This window comes from Canis aureus, chromosome 28, assembly GCF_053574225.1.
Source record: "Canis aureus isolate CA01 chromosome 28, VMU_Caureus_v.1.0, whole genome shotgun sequence".
Classification (NCBI taxonomy): domain Eukaryota; kingdom Metazoa; phylum Chordata; class Mammalia; order Carnivora; family Canidae; genus Canis; species Canis aureus.
In genome coordinates, this window is record NC_135638.1 from 15,239,302 (window position 1) to 15,264,661 (window position 25,360).

Here is a 25,360-nt window from a genome sequence, read left to right on the forward strand (position 1 = left end):
ATGCCAATATAAGAGCACACAGCATGACATATTAGCATGTGCAATTCTGTGCTGTTTTTGAATTGAAGAGGGGATGAAAAGAAAATGGCACCTAAATGTTTTCATAAACCTGCCAAGGAACCCTTGCTTAATCCTTATGTCATATTTGATTCCTTTATTTATACCCACCCTGTGTTCCAAAAAATGATTTAGACAGCTTGAAGTTGATATCAGACAACTGGACAAATACATACATTTATATATACATGTTTCTACTTATAATCACATCCTCTGAAAAGGTATCTTTGTGCTGAACCGGTGCTTAAATGGATTTTCTTTGTTAGGTCATAGCTATATTGCTTCTTTACTCTTATCCCAATGCCATATCCTGTGATAAAACCCACTTTAATAAAATCTCTTTGTAATCTTTTTAATTAAGTCTTTCATGTTTCTACTGCTCTTCCCTTGTCAAAGAGGACAGAAACCTCCCTACTGTTTCACTTAGAACTCTTCCCACTGTTATATATTTAAGCACAAAGTCCTATACATAGAGCTGGGCAGGGGGTAGAGTTGAGGGGTAGGGGGGTTGTCATGATTTAGAAGTGAAATCCTAGGGAGCTGAATTTCTATCTCAGCCTCAAAGTGACCTTGAATAAGTTAAAACAAAAGAGATAATATATTGTAATAAGAATGGCTACTTTGAACTGATATTCATAATGAAAAAAGCTTGCCTGAGATCTTCACTCAAAACACCTTTTTTTTTCATGACTGACCTAAAGGTGTATTCCAAAAAGATTTTAGCAGAGAATTATCAGTCATATAAACAGTATGAATGACTTTTATTAGAGCCCTTCTAGAGGACAGATGGTAATAGAAGGATTCACAATGTGGCCGAACCAAACAAATCAGGGTTCAAGTGATGGCCCTGCCATTTGCTCTAGTGTTTCCACAGCAACTGCATTTTAATGTTGGAGGCATGGTTAATTATGTCAGTTCTAAATAATAATAAAAACTATGGTATTAGGAAGGGTCATGTGAAAAAAGAACTAACTATAACTGAAGTAAGTTATTTAATCTCTCTGTTTACCTCTGGTCCCCACAGTTAAGAGCCTTACCTAGCACATAATAAGTACTCAATAAGTATCTACTAATGATGGATGCACTCAGAGCCTTACTTTTGCTCTTCTATAAAAAAAGTGATAATAAAGTTATCCCAAGAATTCTTTAAAGGTCAGTCATAATACACAAGACGGCCCAGCATACTGTGCCAAATAATGGCACCATTTCTTTTCCAACTAGGTAGTAGGTTACTTGAAAATAGCAATCTTAATTAATTGTATTTATATGTCCTGGCCCCAATACAACATCTAGATATGATAGGCCCTTACCAGTTGTTGAATGAAGACCTAAAGAAATATAGGTCCAGGTATGAGCATATAACCCAAATCTGGCCCAAGTGTCTCTTCACAGCTTTTCATTATAATCAGAATGATTGGAAAGGATGCTGTCTTTTTGATATAGAGTTCTAGTGATAAAAGCTTGGTGTTGCTTAAAGCCATGGTTTCAGACTGTAGGCAACCAGGGCCTTAGAAGATGAAACTAAGAGACAGAAGTAATATGAGAAAATAATGTAATCATGAGAAAAAAAAAGTGGCCTTCCATCTAGCCATGAATGAGGGTGACTCTACACCTGCCCTTTCTGTGCGTGTGTTATGTAAGTGTGGTAAATTGGGTGAATGTTAATACTACATCTTCAAGTGCTTTGGGAGAAGATGTTTAACTGGGAAAACTAGAAAGTAGTTTACAAGAAGAGGCATGTGACCCCTTATTCTCTTATCATCCAGTGGAAATATGTATATGTTGGCACTGGACACTGAAGATCTCTTCTCCAGAAGAATGCTGACTTTTTAAAAAAGATGTTATTTATTTATTTATCTGAGATAGAGAGAGAGCAAGTGAGCAGGGGGAGTGAAGGGAGAGGGTTTCAAGCAGGCCCTGCAATGAGTACAGAGCCTGAGGTGGGGCTCGATCTCCTGACCCCAAGATCATGACCTGAGGTGAAACCAAGAGTCAGACATTTAACTGACTGAGCCACCCAGGCATCCCAGAAGAATGCTGAATTCTTGTAAGCATAGAAGTAAATAGTCTTATATAGAGAATAAATATTAAAGGCTCAGGTGCCTAGCACTCAGAGCCTAAGGCCAGCTTTCTATGATCTGAGAAAGCCAGCTGCTAACATCTAGCAACTTTATAGGAAGTTTGGATTTAGTCTGTAGAAGAAAGAATCCAGTCTCCCCACCACCCAACGGTAAGTCAAATTTGAGCACAGTTCCACCTGTTTTTGGCTAGGCAACCTGAGATTACAGGATCATAAACTGGACAATCCTGTTTATCTCTTCATAATAATCTAATAATTCTCCCAATTTTCACATGAGTTAATGATGGCTGTATATCACCTACAATTGAAGCAGTTTTGACTAATATAGGCCTAATTGACTTCCCAAACTGTGCTAGATAGGGAGCATAATGAAAGTGTAGTTTGAGACTGTGTTGTTCATTGGTACATCCCACGTACTAAGACCAATGCTTGGCACTTCATGGGCATTAACACATAAATGTTGAATGCAGGATCTAATAAAGTTTATATAAAATCTTACTTCATTCTCACAGTAACAGTTATAAACTTCATTTCTACTCAGAAAACTGAGGCTTAGAAAAGCTAAGCCATAACACACATATGTGGTAGGGTTAGAGTAAAATCCAGGTCTGACATTCAGATTAATACTCTCTTTATTACTATTTATCTCCTCACTGCATGAAAAGTGATTTGTAAATCGCTAGGAGGTATCAGAATGCAGTTTCCGAGAATTTAGGGTTGAATTATTTATATTATGGTAACCTCTAGCTCTGTTGGATGCTATGAACAAAAAGGGGTACATCTTATGCCTCCTGGCATTTGCCTTCTGCAGAGAGAAAAACGTAATTTCTGCAAAATCAAGAAACATTTCTCTCTGTGATGGACAAAAGCTTAAGGGAAAGGGAGAAGAGTACAGATTGGGAAATGTTTGTTGTGACTTTCATATTTCCATGACTATTTTCCAAAGAACTAATCATGGAGAGCATAACAGAGGATGAGGGTGTGTTTCTAATTCAGCCCTATGGGTTCTTCCCTCTGGCCGATTTTTTCCTGGCACCGGGCAGGGTAAAGACTGCATATTCACACAAAATTCTCTTGGCTGAGAAGGATTTATTTCTCGTGGCAGATACATAGGTACCAATAGGTCCTATGTTTCTATCAGTGGAGCACACCCTGCTTGCTTTAAGTAGAAGTTTAGGGAGCTTCTGAAGATCTCCACCAGTCATTCAGCAGATTGAATGCAGCTGGTGAGCATTCTCAAGACCATGAAATCTCTCTGGGGAACAGGCACAGTGTCCGGCAAATGTTTTTGGTTGCTATTCAAGCCACCTCAACAGATCAAATGGAATTAAAATGTATTGTGGCAATTCCAAATAAGAAGAGCTCAAAACACATGATCTCTTGTAAAAGAGAAAAGGTTTTATTCATTGGCAATTAGAGAGATTAAAGATTTTCTCTCTGCTTTCTTCATTCCTTCTGCAAAAAAAAAGTATGCAGGAGGCTCCTCTCTTGACAGCAACATCACTTTTTAATTCTTTCCTGTTCTCTCTTAGCTAGAATATTTCTGGAAAAGAAGAAGTCTTGTGGCCTCTATGATATTGCCGGGGCAAAGAGGAAATAGTAGAGCTGGGGGGGTGAGGAACTCAGGAGTAATTCACACAATTAAATATATCCTTAATCTAACATGAAAGTGAAGTTTTGATAGTTGCTTTAGGTAACATCCTTAATATATATTATTAAACAAGGTGAAATCATGTCAAATATGTTGACTTTCACCATTTATTTTATCATTATTTAATATTTCACCATTCACTTTTAGATTTATCATATTTCAAGTCAAAATGATTATATTATCCCATGCAAACATTTCTATACTCTATTGGATAATATACACTAATAAATAATCATACAAGTAGACACTTTTCATTTTTAAAAACTTGCTGATACCATGTTTCATGTTGAATTTGTGAAAGCATGTACTTCCAATCAGCCAAATAGAAGTATATTTGATATTAGGATAATAATATAATGATCAAGTCCTTTGCACTGTTAGTCTTTGAGTTTTGTTTTAAAAATTACTTACCTGAAGTTTCCTTAATGGTTTTCTTCATATTGGTAGTTCCAAAAAAGAGAAGTTGAATTTCTCAAAAGCAATTAATTCTCCCCAAGGCCCCCAGCTATTAATCTTCAGGCAATGGTTTCTCCCTTATTTGAAGACTCAGATCTAATTTTTTCCATCCCACTTATTTATGACTTTTTAATTGCTTATAATTGTTAGAGCTTAGCAAATTATTAAATATAGAATTCACATATAACTGATAAATCAGTAATAGGGGTGCAAAAATATTTAATATCAGGTAATAGAATACATTTATAATAGATACTGAAACTAAGGAAGGGAGAGATTTATTTCTTGAGGCAGATATGTAGGTAGACACATGCATGCTGTACATTCTAGCGTACTAGCTGAATGACTGCACATAAGTTATTTAACCTTTTTCAGTCCCAGTTTTCCCACATATAAAAAAGGACAGTTATACTTATTCATGCAGTGGTTGTAAAGACAACAGAATGCAATTCAGTTGTTCCATTCACTTGGGGGCAAAAAAGTAAATGAGTTCAGTGTGGAAGTTCATGCATTTGAGTTATCTATATATTGCATATAGGAAATTAGGAGAAAGCGTATAACTTTATATATGTTCAGTACATAAACAGAGGAAAGTATGTAATCTAGAGTTTATAAGAGGAGTAACTAAAAAGTTACATGAAAACCATAAGATATGATAATTCCACTACTAGGTAGAAAGAAAACAAAAACACTAATTTGAAAAGATATATGCATCCTTATACTTATTACAACATTATTTACAATAGCCAAAATATGGAAGCAACTTAACTATCCATTGGTAAGTGAATACATAAAGATGTGTGTACACAAACACACAGAGACTCACATGTACACACAGAAATATTCTGCGGCCATACAGAAGGATAAAATCTTGCCATTTTGTGACAACATGGTTGGAAGAAGAGAGTATTATACTACATAAAATAATTCAGCCTGGGAAAGACAAATACCATATGATTTCACTCACTTGTAGAATCTAAAAAACGGAACAAACACACAAACAAAAAGCAGAATCAGACCTATTAATACAGAAAAAAAAAAACTGATGATGCTAGAGGGGAAGGGGTTCGGGGATGGGAAAGATGGGTGAAGGGGAGTAGGAGGTATAAGCTTCCAATTATAAAATGAATAAGTCACAGGATTAAAAGGCACAGCATGGCAAATACAGTCAATGGTATTGTAATAGTGGTGTATGGTAATAGATGGTAGTTACACTGTGGTAAGCACAGCATAATGTATAGAGATGTTGAATCACTATGCTATACAGCTGGAACTAATGTAACATTGTATGTCAACTATACTCAAATAAAAACAATTAGAAAAAAAACAATGAAATAAACACAAGAATTCAAGAAAAATAAATGAAATTGGTAAGTTTAAGAGATGGTTCTTTTAAAAAATATTTTATTTATTTACTCATGAGAGACACAGAGAGAGAGGCAGAGACATAGACAAAGAGAGAAGTAGGCTCCCTGTGAGGAACCTGATGTGGGACTCTATTCCAGGACTCCAGGATCACGACCTGAGCCAAAGGTAGATGCTCAACCACTGAGCCACCCAGGTGCCCCAAGAGACGGTTCTTCAAAGAAAACAGCAAAACTAAAATCTCTAGAAAATATTGTCAAGGAAGAAGTGAAACTACAAATAAAATCAGAACATCTGACCACCATATTCTCTGATTTTTTTAAGTTTAACAAATTCTAAGAATTTTTTTAAAATTCTAAGAACTATGAATACGTTTTAAGGTCTAGAAGTATAACTTTATTGAAATTAACAGCATTTACTATATTAGAATAGAAATATACATAAGATATACTCTGATAAGTTCTCAAACATCCTAAATCCTAATGGTTTTATTAATAAATTATTTCAAAGTGTAGGTAATGGACATGCTATATAAATGTTTTGAGAACAGAGTCAAACATACTCTGCACCAAGAAAAAAAGCAAAAAAGGTCAACTATACATATGCTATTGAAATAAATTAAACATAATATTAATGAATATAATTTAATTTAATAGCAGTTTTGAAAGAATAATGCACCATTGGCATAGTACAATTTATCTCAAGAAGAAGAAGTTGGCTCAAATAGTGGGAAATCTTTTCCTATGATATACTATTACCATAAGAAAATTAATAAATAACAAAAATTTCTCTAAAAGGCATTAAATTCCAAATTAATTATCTTCTACTGAACGTTCTCATAATTATCCATAAGATTATATTGTATCAATCTGAAATAGAGCGTCTATTTCAGATCAAGAGCCTATATACTTACTGATGAGACATTACTTCCTTTAAAGTGTAAAGTGGCTATATTAATAATAACTTTAGAAAAACATGGCATCGTTATAGAATAGCAACAGTTAGGTAGGAAAAATAAAGTTAAAAGAAATCCTGGCAAATGACAATAGGCTGAGAGGTAGCTCTTGTTGGAGCTGTTGTGCTGATGTGTTATCTTTACTTAAATAGGTAAACACCGTCTCTTGCACTTTGCATGTAGCAGTTGATCTGATACTTGTGTTCTTTTCAATTTTCATCATTAAAGAAATACAAACAGTTCATATTCACCTGGAATATTAACACATGCTTTCCGTTACAATGCAGTCTGAAGAGACCTTCATTGTCTTGATATTCCATGAAACATCATGCTGGTCCTCTACATTGCTCATGTTGTACTAATTATGTCAGATGATCAAGAAGTAACAAATACTCTGGATATACCACTGAAATACACATGTGCAGGGAGTGGAATATAAATCCCACAAAGTTTCTGAAGACTATCATGGCAACAAAATTTTTAGAAGTCCAGTAATCAAGGAAATCCAGAATATCCTTTCCAAGATAAAATATGTTGTATCTGGCATGTTGTGCCATCTAACACTAAAAAGGAAGAATAGCATCTAGAAGGACTCCTTGAATTCCTGAGATGGTTCAAACTGTCTTAGAAAGATTGCTTTGTCTTAAATATAAGTGACTCCAGGATGCCAAGTTTGAATGGAGTCCAGAGGATACTCAGGATGTGGTACAAATTGCCCTGCTTCTTGGCCAGCAGATCCAATACTATTGAAAGTATCCATGGTAGATAAGAACAATTCATGGCGTGTCTGAGATGCCTCAACAAGAGTCAAAGTTAGGACTCTAGGTGTAGTTCTGGGGTCTGCAAAGCATAGCCTGTGGGCCAAATCTAGTCTGATATCTGTTTTATAAATAAAGTTTTATTGGAACACAATCACACTCATTTACTTACATATTGCCTATAACTGCTTTTGGGCTACAGTGGTAAAAGCTGAGTTCTGGTTCTTTATATAACAGGTCTACCCACTCCAGATACTGTTCATTGGGAAGGGATCAAAAGAACAATATTGGACGATCAGAGACATGACTACTGGGGAAAATGTCTGTGAATGTAGACATGAGAGTGGGCACAAAATGTGCAGAACGTTGTGTCATATCAATGCCTACCAGTCATCACCCACTAATTTAGAGACAATGAACAACTAGATAGAAAAGATGTTTCAGTCAGCTAACTGTTGTTTTCAGATATATTGTATCTTGAGATGGAAGTCATACAAGGGCCAAAAACATGGAAAGAGAATGAAAGAGAGAGAGAGAGAGATTGAGATCTTAGATATGGGTATATGGGTTTGTGCTAGCACTGCTATCTCAGGGTTTATCTTAAGTGCTCAACTGATCAACATGAGATGACTAAATAATATGAGTGCATCATACTAAGGATCCCATCTTATACCTAAATAGGTGCAAACATAGGTACAGATCAGAGGATTCACTGATTCTACCAAACTCATAATTCATATAGTCAGCCTGATAGAGCATTATAAATGACTCTTAAGGGTTCAACTATGGTTTCAGTTTGGGGAGAGCATCCTGCAAGTTATAGTCACTGCCTTCCATGATGTGGTATATATTTTAAACCAATGGTCTTTATATACTTCTGTATAATCAAGAACTAAAATATATAGGTTTATCCTCTCACCATGACTCTCAAGGACTCATGTGGGAAATTTCTGCTTTCTATTCCTGCAACTTTAGTCTTTGTGGGGATGGAGATCTGAAACACTGGAAGTGGGTGGGAGGTGAGAATGGTGGCTAATGCTTCCATCATGGACACAGTAAGTGTTCTGCTAAACTAAAGCTGTGACTACCGTTTGGTCATTCTCAAGTTTTCATGACTGAAAACAAGCAGTCAAAGAAAGGAGCTCTTATAATTGGCTCTGATTTTCACAAAGAGCTAGAATTCTGCTAAATACTAGGAGCAAGGACCTTTTCTGGAGCTCTAAGGCATATTGGGTTCCTCTTGGTATTCCCATTTCTAAAACATATAGGGAGCACCATGAATTAATACGAAAAGATAACAAAAAATGTGCAAAAGGTTTGAATAGACTATTACCAAAGGAGGATATTCAAGTGGCCAGCATAAATCATGAAAAATCATGATTTTCTCTGTTAGTCATCAAAGAAGTGCAAATTACACCAGGATGTGATGCCAATACACACCCACCAGAATGACTAAAAGGAAACAAAACAAAATAAAACAAAACAGAAAAAACCAAATGTTGACAGGATGTCAAAACCAAAACTCTCATATGCTTCTGGTGGGGGTTTAAATTGTATACTACTGTGGACAAATGCTTGGCAGTACCTAAATGTGTACATGTATTCACCAAAAGATGTGTACTGGAATGTTCATAAAAGCATTGTACAAAATAGCCCAAATCTAAAAATACCCAAATCCCCATTAACAATAGGATAGATAAATAATTATTGTATATTCACACAACTGATTGTAGCAACAAGAATGAAAAATCCACAATTACTTGCAAAAGTATAAATAAACCAAACAAACACAATACTGAAAGAAAGATGTCAAGTACAAGAACACATACTATGTGATTCCACGTACATAAAGTATAAGAAAAGGCAAAAACAATCTAGGATATAGAAATCACAACAGTGCTTCTCCTTGCAGGGGAAGAGGGTTGTAGATACTACAGATAAATAGAGCTTGCGGGGTTCTACTAACATCCTGTTTTTTGATGATTACTGGTTATGGTTGTGTTCAATTTGTGAAAATTCACTGATCTGTATACTATTTTCACTTTTCTCTGAATAGTTTAAAGAAAGAGAAAAAATGTAACCTCATTTGTTGCTAAAGTCAAGGACATCTGGGTCACATGCTTTAAAAGACTAGCAGCACTATCTGTAGATGAGACACTAAAATACTAATAATAGCTGTTCGTGGTGCTAGGAATGATTTTTCTTCTTCCTATTTCTGTGCATTTAATGAGCACATACAGCTTCAAAATAAAAAACATTTTAAGCTGAAACTGCTTTTCCATAATGTTAAATTAAATCTATTTATCATATTTAGTCATGAGAACATAATTAAAAGAGATGTGGGTAGACTAGCATTATGGTACTTTTTAGTACTTCTAATATGCCTTTAATCTTCAGAGCCATGTTTCTGGTATAGTTATACCACAGGGAGTGAAAAAGGAGAAAACTGAAATATGGCCTGGCTGTGTCCTCTTGCTCACTGATCATGTTGGAGTATTTGTGACAGCTGAAGTCAAGTTGCCTTGATTGCATCCTACTATCCTATTACTCTCCCTACTTCCACCATATTAAGAATGTTCATCTTTAGTACAGTTCTAACCATACACAATACATTCTAATTCTTCACATCTACTTATTTTCCTCACCCACTAGTCATTTCTACAACAGCTTCTGAAGTCTAAAAAGAATAGTTACCTCTTTAGAGAATACCTTTTGAAGATTGAAAGACAGGTTGTATACCTTAAATGCCTTGTCCAGATTTTACAAGAAGCAAGAGGTGCCTAGATAACCAATTAATATCTTTCTCTTTTAATTTCCAGTACCTAGTGTTCCAATTGATCTGTAGATTGAATGCAACTCTCAATTTGGAGCACTGGTATGCATACTGCTTCACCTCTGTTTTCACTGTTATCAATTCAATAAATAAAGTAATATTATTATTGTAATAATTAATAACATAGTAATATAATCTGAAAATAGAGCAACCGTAGACAGCAGAGGATGAAGTTAGGCAATATGCATTAATTCAGATGGCATTTGTGATCAATCTGTGTATTCATCAAAGACTAATAAAAACAAATCAATGTAAGTACTTAAAAGAGAAATTTTACTACAGAAAAAAATAGATGCATAGATAATGGAAGAATCTATGGGATCATTAACCCAGAAATAAGTCATAGAAGGAAACCATTGCCCCTCCTGCACTAAAGGATGTGGTTTAGTCTAAACCCAGAAACAAGAGTCACATAATATAAATCAGGATCAATGACTTGTCCAGCAGGAGCTAGAGCCATGAAAAAGATACTGCTGTTGGCTGAAATGCTACCCAAGGAAGAGAAAATACGTCAAAGACAAACACAACTCCTAAACTCACAGTAGCAGAAAGTAGAATGGAGAGACTGCCCTAGGTTTATCCTACACTGAATTTTCACCTTTCCCTGATTATCAAAAAATGAAACAAAATAAAACCCTGAAAGAGGACGGGCCATTAGATTCAGGGCTAATCTCAGCCCTTGAATTTTGCCATTCACTAATACAATAACCAACAACCCCTATTCTTGGTATATGGGAGATTATTAATAAAAAGTTCCTTGAATTAATGAATCACCTAATTTGTACTATACTGAGACTGACAAATCATAATTGGTAACAACATGTAATCTTGTCCATTTTATCTTACTTGAAGTAGCATTTAGAATGGATGGACAGAAAACATGTATAACATATGTACATATAATGTAATTAAGTATCTATCTATGTATTTATGTCAATTCAGTCTAAAACTTATAGGGTAAGATGTTTAACAGTGCTCTCTCTGGTCCCCCCACCCTGAACCTCTTTTAGAGGTTATTTTCCAAATCTTCCCACCTTCTTTCATGCCAATAACTTAACCATGAATTGCTTACACTTAAACATAGGAGTAGAGGATAATGTTATAAATGCCCTAATAACTATCACCATAAATTATTCATATTAACTTCTTTTTGGTTTTTAAGTAAACTTTTTATTTTTATTTTAATTTTTACTTATTTATGATAGTCACACAGGGAGAGAGAGAGAGAGAGGCAGAGACACAGGCAAAGGGAGAAATAGGCTCCATGCACCAGGAGCCCGACGTAGGATTTGATCCCAGGTCTCCAGGATCACACCCTGGGCCAAAGGCAGGTGCCAAACTGCTGCGCCACCCAGGGATCCCCTAAACTTTTTATTTTATAGTAGATTTAAATTTACAGAAAGATTGTGAAGATAGTATAGAGAGTTCCCATACTCCCCATAGCCAGTTTTCTTATTATGAACATCTTTCATTAGGAATGTGTTTTTGTCACAATACTGAACTGATGTTGATGCATTATCAACTAAAGTCCACATTTTATACCAATTTCATTAGTTTTTGCCTATGTACTTTTACTGTCCTTGGATTCCATCCAGAATACCAAATTACATTTAGTTGTCCTGTCTCCTTAAGCTATGATAGTTTGTTAGACTTTTCTTCCTTTTTACAACTTTTAACAGTTTTGGGTCCATAGTTGAAAAATGTCCTTCAATTGAAATTTGTCTGACTAATTTTCTAAGGATTAGATTAGGGTTTAGGATTTGAGAGAGGAAGATCGAGGGGTAAAATGCCATTTTCGTAACATCATGCCAAAGTGCATACTATCAACATGACTTATCACTGTTGACACTGCTTTGATCACTTCACAAAGGTAGTCTTTGTCAGATTTCTCCACTGTAATGTTACTCTCTTCTCGTTGCTGCTTTTATGCTATACTGTGTGGAAGAAAGTCATTATGCACAGTCTACACTTAAGGAATGGCAAGATATGCTCTTCCTCCTTGAGGGTGGAATACCTATATAAATTCTTTGGAATTCTACTGCTCGGAAGATTTGTCTCTCCTCCTCCATTTATTTACATCAGTATGTTCTTGTGGATATTTATTTTATATTTTAGATGATAATTCAATACTACCTTATTTTGTTGCTCAAATATTTCCAGCTTTAGACAGTAAGAGCTTTTACAGTTGGATCTATGTCCCTTTGACATATCTTCATCTTGTGGAGGCTTTTTGAACACTTCCACAATTTCTGGCACTGCAAAATACTCCAGGATGATCTTGTATATTTTTTGTAATATTTCTAAAATCAGTATTTCTCCATCAGCATTTCTCCAGCATTTCTCAGGTTCTCTTTACTGAAGAATGGTACTAGTAACCTAAGATCTAGGTACCAAGTGTACCCTTTGCTACTGGGGTATCATTGCTCTTAAGACCTTTCAGCTGATGGAGAAAATGTATGTGTTTAAATTAACCCATGTATATATACGTATCTATAAACATGTCTCTCTACATATACATACATTTGTATCTATATTAATCTAAACATGACCTCATATTGATGTGCCCAATGCAAATCCATGTATTTGCTTATTCAATTCTATGTGCAGTGGTTTCAGAATTGTTACCCTGTAACCCAGTAGGAAATGTTACAGAATACAATAGGGAGTTGGGCTGAAAATAAAATTGGTTGCGAGCTCTGATAAAAATCCAAGAATTACATACCTAGATTTCCCTCACCACTTTAAAAAAGTGGGTGACTTGAGCCAACTTATACATTAGGCACTGCAGGCACAAGTCTGTGATACTTTTGGGGACTTACGGAAATATTTTTATTTCTTTTACATTCTGAGCTAAAAAGTGAGTTTCATCCAGCCTGAGTTATATCTGTCTTTATATAAACACAGTCATAAAGTATAATTTTTATTTTATTTTTTATGGAGGAAGGTGTTCATAAGGGCAAAAGACTGTCATAATGCAGTCCTGTGAATGACAGCCCCTCTTCCACTATGAAAAAGGAAAGTTCATTTTATTTGTAGAGAAGTTTGAAACAGAGAGTTGGAGATTCAGGCATTTCACTTACAGAAGAAGTGAAGAAGACCAATGGGCTTATGATGCTAATAAAGGGAAAATCTGGTCACTAAAATGTCGAGCTCCTGGTCCTTTCTCTACTAGTAATGAGTGGTCACAAACAGGCTTAATCAATCCCTATGCCAGGGTAAAGAAGGCAGGATTATTTTTGAGAGAACTGACAGCCTCTAAAGAAAAAAAATCTACAATTATCCAATGAAAAAGCCATTTTGCCAAGCTATAGCCATACTATAATGCCCACAGGCCCACAAATCCTACTTCTGCAAAATAGATAGCTTCTAACTCATAAAAGCTTTCATCTTAATCATAAGTAGGACAAAAAGAATCATCATACACCATAAGGTCTCTAATTTGAAAAAAAAAAAATGAAGCAGAGATAATGCTAATGAAGGGGGCAAAAAACCTCTCAAAGAAAGAAAGAAAGAAACCTAAACAAACAAAAAAGAAACCTAATTTTAGCATTCTCAAGAAATAAAGATAATATATCCAAAAACATGAAAAATATGCGTACTTGACTTAAAATATATAAATTTAGGCAAAAGGAGGAATTAAAAATATAATATAAAAATATAAAATATAATAAAACGTATGGAAGATAAAATAGAGTAAATCTCCCAGCAAATAGACTAAAAAGAAAAACAATGAAGATAAAATATGAGAAAATAAGTGAATCAAAATAGGAGGCACAACTTTTATGATGAATAGAAGTCCCAAACAATGAAACCAAGAAATCCAAAGGAAAAATGTATAAAGGACATAAAATAAACTTCTAGAACTTAAAGACGTGTTTTCAGACTCAACAGGCCTATGAAATACTTTAAATGCAAGATTAAAAATATCCACTTGAAGGAAAATTATTTTTGAAATTTTACGATACAAGTTCCAGAAAAAAAATTAGAGTACCAGAAATCAGACTTCTCATCTGCAGTACTAGAAGCTAGAACAAGGACCAATGTCTTCTAAATTTAACAGCTATGATTTTACATCCAATACATTAAACTATTCCCAAGTTCTAATTCTACATCCAGACAAAATATCAATCATGAGGTTAGAATAAAGACATCAAAAGACATGGAAGGTTTTTTAAAAAATTGTTACTGTATACCATTTCTCAAGGGGCTACTGGACAATAGAGTGCTTCGAAACAAAAATTTAACCAAGAAAGAAGAAGATATAGATACAGTAACACAGAAAGGAGGCAAAAGGAATTTCCAAAATGAGGTTAAAGGGAAATATGAATTTGACAGTAATGTTGCAAGCCTAATAATTAAATACTGGGCACTGGAAGGGGCCAATAGGGATATCTTCAAAAGAAGATAGTGAAACTGATAAATCAGCTGATATGTATAGAAGTGATTGAGGAAGTTTACATAGTTCTGGCAGAGATTTTGACAACGAATTAGTTTTAGTTATTAGACTAATTCAGCAAATAGCCCGAAAAAGTAATTATTAACACCATGGAAACAAAAAATGGGATAAGAAAGGAGCTCTAGTATACTACATGGCTTAATTATGATGAAAACATTTGCATATAATAGTGAAAATATAAATTGCTGTTTTATAAATGTGGTATATTAGTACATGCAGAGGCCATGAATGTGTAAGGAAACTAAATCCTCATCCTCCTAAGCCTCTTGAATATGTCCACTTTTGATCTCACCAACTAGTCTTTCACCTCTTACCTGGACTTTTCTAACAAATTACTAACTGGTTGTTCTAGAGGCATTCTTTCTGTAGTCTTTTCTGCAGTCTACAGCCAGAGCACACTTTTCTACACACAAGTCGAATCGTATCACATCATACCCTTCCTTCCTTCCTTCTTCCTTCCTTCCTTCCTTCCTTCCTTCCTTCCTTCCTTCCTTCATTCCTTCCTTCCTTCCTTTTTCTTCCTTCCTTCCTTCCTTCCTTTCTTTCTTTCTTTCTTTCTTTCTTTCTTTCTTTCTTTCTTTCTTTTTCTTTCTTTCTTTCTTCTTTCTTTCTCTTTCTTTCTTTTTTTTCTTCTTTCTTTCTTCACATCATACCCTTTAAAGGCTTCCTAATGCCCTTAGAACAGAAACCCTAGTTTTTGCTGTGGCCCTTCAGGTACTACATAATCTAGATCCTTCCTATTCAAATTAATTACTTTATATCCCTCTTCTCTGAACTCTCTTTACTTCACTAGACTTTCAAAGATGTCATAGAACCTTTCCTACATAGAAGTGTATCACATGCCATTCCCACCTATGTCCCCAAAATTACTTACACTGAGTTGGCCCATTGTCTGACACACCATGACTCAACTGTCATTTGCTCAAGGATGTTTTCTGGTCTCCAAAACTAGAAACTACCATTATACTAAGTAATAACCCTTTACCAATTCTTTCTAAAACAACCTACTTAAATTTCAAAGCAACGATTTTCTATTTGCATTCATATTATGTTTCTTCATGCTATCATTATTGAATTACATAATTAAAGTAACAAAACTTGTTTAAGGAACTTGTTTAGGAACAAACTCATCTGATGGCATAAGGACGCAATTGAATGGGTGGGAACAAAAAGTGAGCATATTAATGTGCAGCACACTCCTTGCTACTGTTTACATGTCTGGCACCTCAGTCATTAAGTTTTATAGAGTAATGTAAAGCATCAGGGAATGAGGGGTGTCAGTTAAATAGGAGTCAGGTGAAAAAGCTCCTACATTTGATTTATTCTTAAAAGTTCTGTGAGGCAGGGGTATGTTTGCATTGGTTTATCATTATAAAGCTATGGTCTAGCATATAGTCAGTGCATGAAACACAGTAGGTGTTCAACAAAGATTTTGCAAATAAATGAATACAAAAATACACAAACATGGACACCTGGGTGGCTCAGCGGTTGAGCGTCTGCCTTTAGCTCAGGGCATGATCCTGGAGTCCCAGGATCGAGTCCCACGTTGGGCTCCCTGCATGGAGCCTGCTTCTCTCTCTGTTTAAGTCTCTGCCTTTCTCTCTCTATGTCTCTCATGAATAAAAAAATAAAATCTTTTTAAAAAACACACGAACAAGTTCTATTTAAGAATAGGCTTTTGGCTACTGATCATATATCCATCGCATCTGCTTCACTGATACTGCCTGGAACATTTGTATTGACCCCCTTGTTCTTTGCCTTGCAAATAATTTCCACAGGACTCTGTAATTGTATTGGTAATTGTGTTGTTCAAAAAGCTCTAATCCACAAATTAAGTGTGCTTTAGAGCATGATTAAACTCCAAAAAGCAAAATTACTGAGGAAAATCTATTATTGTTATCTAAACAGCTGAACCACTTTCCAAAATATTCATAACACAAATTGTTCTTCTAAAGGGCAAAAATGAAAATTGTTCATGGTTTACAGAAAGGCTAAGTTAAATTTTAAAAAAAATTAGCAAAGTTTAATGGGGCAAAGATAATATATTATCTGTATAACTGGGCATTTTTAAACTTATTTTAAACATTAAATTATTTAAATGCCAAAATAGGCATGGAACTTTAGTAAATTTGTTTTGAATAATAATGAATTAAAACTGTAATTCAGAGAATTATATTTGGGTTGATATCACAGGTAATGATTTTAATTATACTTAGTACGAATAAAAGGGAAGAAAGCAGGCACACCTTATCAAACACAAACATACCAAGGCATACTTGATCCTTTCACTTGTTCTCTGTTTTATAATTGTTTATATTTTCTTTATTACTTTTTTGAATTACAAAGTATTACATGCTTTCAGTGACAAGTAAAACTATAGGGGGATGTTAAAAAAAAAGGTTAAGAATCTGCAGACACACTTGGATAACCACTACTTTGGTCCCTATATGTACGAACATGTATCATCTATAGCTATACAGATTTGTATATAATATATAACATATACATATAATGTATGATACATGATATATATAGATTACATTACTTTTATGAGAATCAGATCATACTATGTCCATTAATTTGAACTTTTATTTTAAATTTTTCCTAAGATTATAGATCTTCCTTTAGTTCAGTATATATAGATGTATTTAATACTTCTACCTATTTTGTTTTCAATTAGTATTATTTTAACCTACTGAAACTATGAAACCATAAGTGCCCAATGCTGTAAAATGTGTGTTAGAATAAAAATACTTGTACTTATTGTTCTCTATTAGAAATTCAAGATAATTGCCCCTCACAAATATTTAATACTAATGAATATGAGGCAGTAACTTGCAACATTTTACCATATTTACTATTCCAAACATGCAAATGTCTATCAAGTAATATTAGAACTTTTAATACCTCTAATTGTTACACCAGAAAGCACTAATATGATAAATGTTTGGATAAACCAGTGCTGATCTCTTACAAATTTTTATTTCAAAATTCCCAGTCATATTATACTCATTTCCCCTTGTTGCACAGGTTTTAAAGAGTTTGTTGTGTGCTTAGTTACATTGAAAGAAGAAAGTAAGTGAAAGGCAACAACTAAATCATTTCACAGCACTAACCATAATAATTTCTATAAATGTATGCAACCTACACCACAAATATATTGGCCAATTATGTCATTTCTGCAGGGATCTCAGTTTAATAGAATTCATAGAAAGATTACAATGATAAAGTTCAGAAAAATAGTACTCTTTTTTCTTTTTCTGTTATAGTTTTATAGCAGATATGTTTTTAGCAAGTTTCATTTCCTTCTATGACAATTCATGGGGGAATAAAACCTTTTTTTCCTCCAATGCCAGTAGATACGGTATTTGAAATGCTTTTCATTCTGTCCTGAATTCCAAGTCTTTGAGCCTTAAAGAAGCCAATGTAAAGAAAGACAACTTCTTTCTAGAATTTGTCTTTTAAAGTTCTCATGAACAGAGATGAAGCAATAGTAATGCTTTCAGAGAGCACTCATATAGGAGAGAAATCTACTTTATCTGTACTCTAGCTAAGGAGGATGAATGTTCTAACCTTGAGACACCCTTTTATTTTGTCTCTCTGTGGATGAACATCTCCTGGATAGAGCTACTGTGAAAGAATTCCGCAAACAGCCCAGATCATATTCACTCAGTGTGGATGCTCAGGTAAGTGTCCATGTTGATCGTACTATACCTTGATATAGGAAGCATCTTTAAAAGAAATTTCAGATGCAAATAAACAGTATTTCACCTAGTGATATACTGACTTACAATATAAACATGAAATATAAGAGCTATTGTCAGCTGTAAGCAGCTTTATAAGGTCAATTTTATAAACAACTCTGTTCACAAAATTATATAACCATCTCCATCCCACACTCACCTAGGAATGAAAACAGCTAATTTTAACTCTATCGTGTTATTATCTGAAACAAGATTTATATAATCTACAAAGAGTCATAATCTGTAAATTCCTTGTTCAACCTTAAATATATGGTGAGAAAAAGCAGTTCTTTTCAGAAAGGATATTCTACTTCAATCTTACCTCCCCACAAGAATCAACTATTTTTATATCAGTCAGGAAAAATGTTATGCTTCTGTGCCAGATTGTTTCCCAAATCTAAGAGGCTTAAAATACTATAAGAAAATTTCTCATTCATATTACCTGTCTATTGTGAATCAAGGTGGTTCTTTGTTCTGAATTGTTCTTACTCTGGATCCAAATTGCAAGGCCCATTTCTCTGGAAAATTGCTGGTCCCAGTGACATAGGTAAAGAGCTTTGGAGAATTTTGTGTCAGCCAGAAATTTTCATGCCTCATCTCCTCCTCACAGCTCACTGGCCAAAACTATTCACATGGCTGCATCCAGTTACACGGTCAGGATGACCAGTTCTGAGAAGTTAATGAATTCCTAGAAGGAAAAGAAACAAAAAAACTTTTGCCAAATAGCACTAATGAATAATACAGTCAAACATACTGTACCAAATACTCAACTCCTCTCCCTCCTTCAGAAAAGAAATATTTATCCTCTCCCTGCAGGGAATCAATTCCACAACCCATCCAGGCTTGGCATCAAATGCAAACTCAGCATCTCTTTCACATCAAGTGTGTCTAGCTCCTCTTGAGCTGAAGATCAATGAACTCAAAAGTTATCTACAAACATCAACCCAATATCCAATGGTGATACAAGGACAAGATAACAACAGTCGCACAATTGTCACAGAATTTTTAGTCAAAGCTTATGGCTTATTTAGCAATATAACTCTTTTAAAACTTCGTAGACTTTTTCCCTATTTAAGTCAGCTCCATATGTACCATCATTTTTAAGTCATCCTTTCTTAGATTTATTCTTTCTTTGATATTTTATCCCTCCAACCCTCTTTTTTCTCCTGCCTTAATTACAAGATACTTGATCCTTTCAGATTTTGGGAGAATCACATGCTTAATCTCTTTTCTCTCAGTCATTTTGTTCAAATGACTATGCCTCCTGGATACTATAGCCTAATTTGGACCATTGCTGTAAGATTTTTTTAATCCATTCAGAGACTTTACAATGAGGGTGGCAGCCATATTTTAAGTTTGAAACTTGCCACAGAATGAATTCTAATTGGTCTTTATTTGTCAAAGTTGTCTCAGTTTTACTTTTCACCAGTTTTGGATGAGAATTAGCTGCCTCTTACAAGACTCTGTGGCTACAATTCTTAACTATTTTCTTTAATTACTTCTTGCAAGTTGGTTACTTCTTTTCTTCTTTCTCATTTTTCTCAGTATCTCTCTTTACCTGATTTCTCTCTCTTCTCCCTCTTTCTTGTCATCCTTCTCTGTCAAATATCAATATAATATTACTATAACCCCACATATCCATTCACTTTTCTGTTACAACTTTATTCCCTAAAGTTACAACTTCATTTGGTATATTATCTGCCTGGCAGATGAATGTAGATTATGGTTTTACCATATATTTAACCACTAAATAATATGAATTACCATCCTTCCAGCTTCAAATAGTAGTTCCCTTATTTTACATTATGTCTCCTAAGTAATGACAGACTTTGTAGTTATTTGGTTATAACAATACACCAGTTACTGGTAACAACATCTGTATTAGTAATATAGGTTATGCTGTGATAACAGATAATTCCACAATCCTAGTGACTTTAGATGGTTCATTTTTTATTCATATTATATGCACATCATATTTTATGCCCATTCATAGTGTATGCCCATCAAGAGTTAACTGGAAGCTCTGTTCTGGGTGTCATTACCCAACAACTCAGACTGACAAAGGAGTCACAGTCTGAAATAACTCTTGAGCTCTGAAGGGTCTTGCACCAATAGTTAAATGCTCTGTCCCAGAAGTGATATATATTACTTTTTCTCAGGAGTCATTGTGGAGAACTATCTACTCTACTACATCTTTGCTAAGTATCTCATTTCTCTAGATGTATTCTGTACACTTCTATACATGCAGAAGGCTGCTTTCTTGTCCTAGAACTTCCAAATGGGTTCAAACACTGGAAGGTACCAGCAAGTAACTGGAAGGCAAGAGAATGAGTTGCATTATTTGTTCCCGTATGTCCCTCCCTCTGGGGTCACTGTGGATAAACTGTGTTCACCCACTGAGTTCCCAATTTCCAGGCAGGTAGCCCTCTCCATTCAGCTACCCTCTTCAGATTCTGAAACCAGGTAACCATTCCCTCCCCTTGTCCCTCCAGCCCTGGGGATAACAGATCTCTCCCGTTGTTAGCTCTAGCCTTCTGTCTTGTCATTTATTGCTTTCTGTAAACTCTAACAGTAATATTTTTATTAAACATTTCTCAATTATTGTTTGTGTCATCTTTTTCCTCCTAGAATCCTGACTAATCTACTGCACACTTAAGAGGGAGCCAGAAAGTAGAGGGCTTTGTAAATATTTGACTAAGACCACTAATAACCACAAGAATGTTATCTTCATCAAAGCCCCAGCTATATTTATTAGCTGAGTAATTATATAATGTTAAGAATCTGTCCCTACTATAGTGAGATTTGCCAAATCATCAATAAAAGATCAGGACAGACAGAGCAATTCTCAAATTCAATCCTAAACAGAGAATAGAGTTCATATTTGTGTACATATTTAGGTAAGTATCATTGACATTCACCTCTATATCTCAGTACTTGAGGTTTGTAAATATGAACCAAGTCTCCAAAACTCTATCCCTAGCCTAGCCCTTGCCTGGTCTTTTCCTCATAAATTCTGCTCTTAGAAGAACACTTATTGCCTCTTTGGCCCTGCAAACAGTGAATTCTCAATGTATCTTTTGACTTGTCCTTCTGAAACCTGTAAAATTCTCTCCTTATACAGCCAATTTAAATTTCCAAGTGGAAAAAATAAGTACAATTATTCACCATCTTTATTATTTGGACAGAGATTTCTTTACAATATGCTTCCAGTAGCTGCTTTCCAAAATATAGCTTGAATGTCCATGAACCTCCAGACCTACCCTAGTCCAATCAGCTACAGCTAAGAGAGTCATATAAAATCAGGCATAGAACTCAGTGGTTAAAGAATCACCTAGGATTGATGAGATTTCCATATAAGAAGTGTCTGTAGATGACGCATCCATCCTGAGGCTTGTTTTAATGTTATAACAAAATCGCAGCTATAAACTGAAAGAAACATTACCAACAGTTAGTGACCGTTACAGCCGACATATTATACAGCATGAAATAAAATAGGAGAACCAGGCAACTGAACAAGCTATTTTTTTTCTTAAGAAAAAAAAAATTAAGACAAATATGGAAACTAGAGGCTATATAACAGAGTTGATATTACTTAAAGTAGTGGTTCCTAAAATTTCACACCTGAACCAGCAACATTAGCATCAACTTCTAGAAGGCCTGTTAGAAATGCAAATTCTTGGGCTTTATCCTATATTAATTGGATCAGAAACCCTAGAGATGGGATCAAACACTCTCTGCTTGAATTCACCTTCCAGCTAATTCTGAAACATGTTGCGGTTGAGACTTCTTGTCCTACTCCAGGGCTTCTCAAACGTTAATGACATGCAATCACCTGGATATTCAGTTAAAATGCAGATTTTGATACAACGGGCCTGGGATAGGACTTACTATGAACAAGCTGTGTAACAAGCTCCCAGGTGATGCTGATGCTGCTGATCCATGGGCTACACTTTGGTGTCAGGGCTAAATTACCAAATCCTACAGAATACAACCCATTTTGTCATTGTTAGCCCTTGTTCAGAATAAGTAATTTCCTGGTATTATTGGGAATACCTGTGCACAGATGCATTTGCAGCAAAAAAGAATTTGAAACACCTTCTAACAGGATCTTCCGGATTCAAAGCATCATGCTGTTCTGACTCAATGTGCCTAACACAACAGCAGCTTTCTCTGGATTTTCCAGTGCCTTTTCTTTTCTTTTCTTCTTCTTTTTTTTTTTTTTTTAAGATTTTATTTATTTATTTGAGAGATAGAATGAGAGAGCACACAAAAGTGAGCAGGGAGAGGGGAAGAAGGAGAAGGAGACTCCTCTGAGCTGGGAGCCTGATGCAGGACTCCATCCCAGAACCCTGGGATCATGACACGAGCCAAAGGCAGACACTTAACCAACTGAGCCACCCAGGCGCACCTCTCTGTTATCTTTTCACTAAAAAGCCTACCTTGCTTTCCTTTAAGTAGCTACAGGTCCAATACAGACCCCTAACTTAGAATCCTCACTTTGAGGCTGATGACCACATCACGTTATACTCCTCCCACCAAACTGTTTGTCTGATAACTCAGACTGCTAGAGCTCTATTCCCACTGGAACTCCCTGATGTCCCCACCTGCCAGGAGGCGATCACAATCCCATACCTTTAACTTCCTTCCTTTTCTAAGCTCTCGGTTTTAGTAGAAAACGCCTGGGCTAAATGATGAGGTAGCTTAAATTAATCTTCTAAAATTACTGTTTCAGATAAGCTTCCTCTCTACTTCTTCGCTTTTATTTACTTCGCTTTCTTCTCTCCATAGGTGGTCAGAATGCTCCAAAGAAATGCTCACCTACACCTGGTCTCATAATTACCCTTTCTTCTCCAAAACCTCTGTTAGAAACCCACTTCCTTCAGAATCTTTCAGCTTTCTGCCTTAAAGTAGAGCTATGAGGCAACATATTCTCATTAAGGTGGTAGTGATTTATAATGATTTATTTTACTACCCCGCCTGGAGATATTTATACTTTAATGAAAAACACCTGTAAAAGACAATCTAGTAGTTTATAAACTTTGGTGATTGGGAATTTTATTAAAAATGAGGACTCTCGAGGTGCCTGGGTGGCTCAGTGGTTGAGCATCTGCCTTGGCTCAAGGCATGATCCTGGGGTCCTAGGATTCAGTCCCATATCAGGCTACCCACAGGGAGCCTGTTTCTCCCTCTGCCTATGTCTCTGCCTCTCTGTGCGTGTCTCTCATGAATAAATAAATAAAATCTTTAAAAAACTGAGGACTCGCAGGTCTTGCCTCAATCTGTTGAAATCTCTGATGTGAGGCATAGTGTTTCCATGTGAGAATTCCTTCCTGGTGTTTCTCAGGAAATGTAAGTGTTTTCCCCAATTCAGAGAAAAATTATTTAAAAAAAAATCAGGAATACACAAAAAGGTATTATAATTCTTTTGCAAGACTTAAAGCTTAACAATAGATGTAGAGTCTATCCTGGCTTAAAGAAATTGACTGACTCAAGCAAAAGCAGAAAACACTGACATTCAGAGCAGAAAGCCAAGGTCAACAATTTTAGGAACCAGTGATGTAGGAAAGATATTAGGGTTCGAAGTAGATGACCAAGTAAGAATTCTTGAGACCATCTTTGGTGCAAAAAGGTGGTTTTATTAAAGCACAGGGACAGGACCTGTGGGCAGAAAGAGGTGCACCAGGGTCATGAGGAGTGGCTCATTATATACTTTCAGGTTGGGAGGAAGTTAGGGATAGCGTAAACCTCCCAGGTATTTTGGAAACAAGGTTTCCCAGATTCTGAGGGGGTTAACTATTGGTAGGAATAAGTCATTTATTACTGTTTATTAAAAACTCAGTTATGAGACTCTTTGGTGGGTCATATGCTTGGAAGATGATTGCCTACATCTATCTTGGGGCAAGGAGAGGCAGGGTAGAGATAAAAGAAATTTCCAAAGGAATTTTTATATGTTAAAGTAGACTTAAGGATCCTGGAGGTTGGGCTAAGGTTGCCTTTTGCCCTTAGCAAAATATTAACATCGAGGCAGCTGAATTCCTAGAGGAATGTCACCCTACCTGTTTCAAGGATTTGTCAAAGGGCTGTTGGTAGTAAGGAAATTTAATAATTTTTCTTCTGCCTTTGTTTCCCACAAAAACCAAGACTGGAGAAAGTAGGAGGGAACCAGCTAGTAGTTAGAATCCCATCAGCCAGTATTGCTTAGACCTATTGCCATATTTAGAATGTGCATTCATGGTCCTGTCTGCTGTTAACAGTGAGTCATTCTTGCAATTAATATAACTATTAATGTTTATGTGTAATATACTTTTATGAAGGATATCTCAAGAAATAAGTTTTAGAAACAAAATTAGTCCTTTCTGATACATAATTCACTGTACTCCTATAAATCTTGCTTGGGAGATCCAGATATTTTGTCATTTGAATACTACTCAATAATATTCCCTAGCATTTTCTTGTATTTGAATATATGTTACAAGTGAATACAGATTAATGGAATTAATACAAATTTCAACCAGAAACAAACAAATACAATCAGTTCGAGCAGACAAAGTATTTTCCTGGTATAAGAAGAAAATAGTTTCATATGGGTGACTCAGTCGGTTAAGCATCTGCCTTCTGCTCAGGTCCTGACCCCAGGGCCCTGGGATAGAGTCCCGCATCAGTCTCCCTGCTCAGTAGGGAGTCTGCTTCTCCCTCTCCCTCTGCCTGCCACTCTACTTGTACGCTCTCTGTAAAATAAATAAATAAAATCTTTAAAAAAAAGAGAAAGAACAGAAAATAGCTTATATAAAGCATATATACCCTAATGTGCCCAAATTGAAGAAGGCTTTGCATGCTTTCTTAACAATTCCACGAAAATGAAAGAACATTTTCTATATCCAGAATATCTGTCAAGGAAAAACAACAAAAAAGATTATCATGGCAATGAATGCTTTGTATGTTTTAAAATTTCATTTTAAAGCAATTTTAAAATATTTAATATTTGTGGTATTATCTATTTTTAATG

General features: G+C 35.3%; 2 long non-coding RNA genes across 2 annotated transcripts in view; one reads left to right on the plus strand and one right to left on the minus strand.

Annotated features, from left to right (window-relative positions):
* LOC144300456 (uncharacterized) overlaps positions 1–25,360 on the plus strand; it is a 230,010-nt gene that overhangs the window by 192,341 nt on the left and 12,309 nt on the right. The gene's annotated exons all lie outside the window — the stretch shown is intronic.
* LOC144300459 (uncharacterized) lies at positions 16,997–25,243 on the minus strand. The gene is made up of 3 exons (XR_013367103.1): positions 25,156–25,243; positions 21,686–21,780; positions 16,997–19,042 (listed from the first exon to the last, which is right to left on the minus strand). It is a non-coding gene; the product is annotated as an uncharacterized LOC144300459 (long non-coding RNA).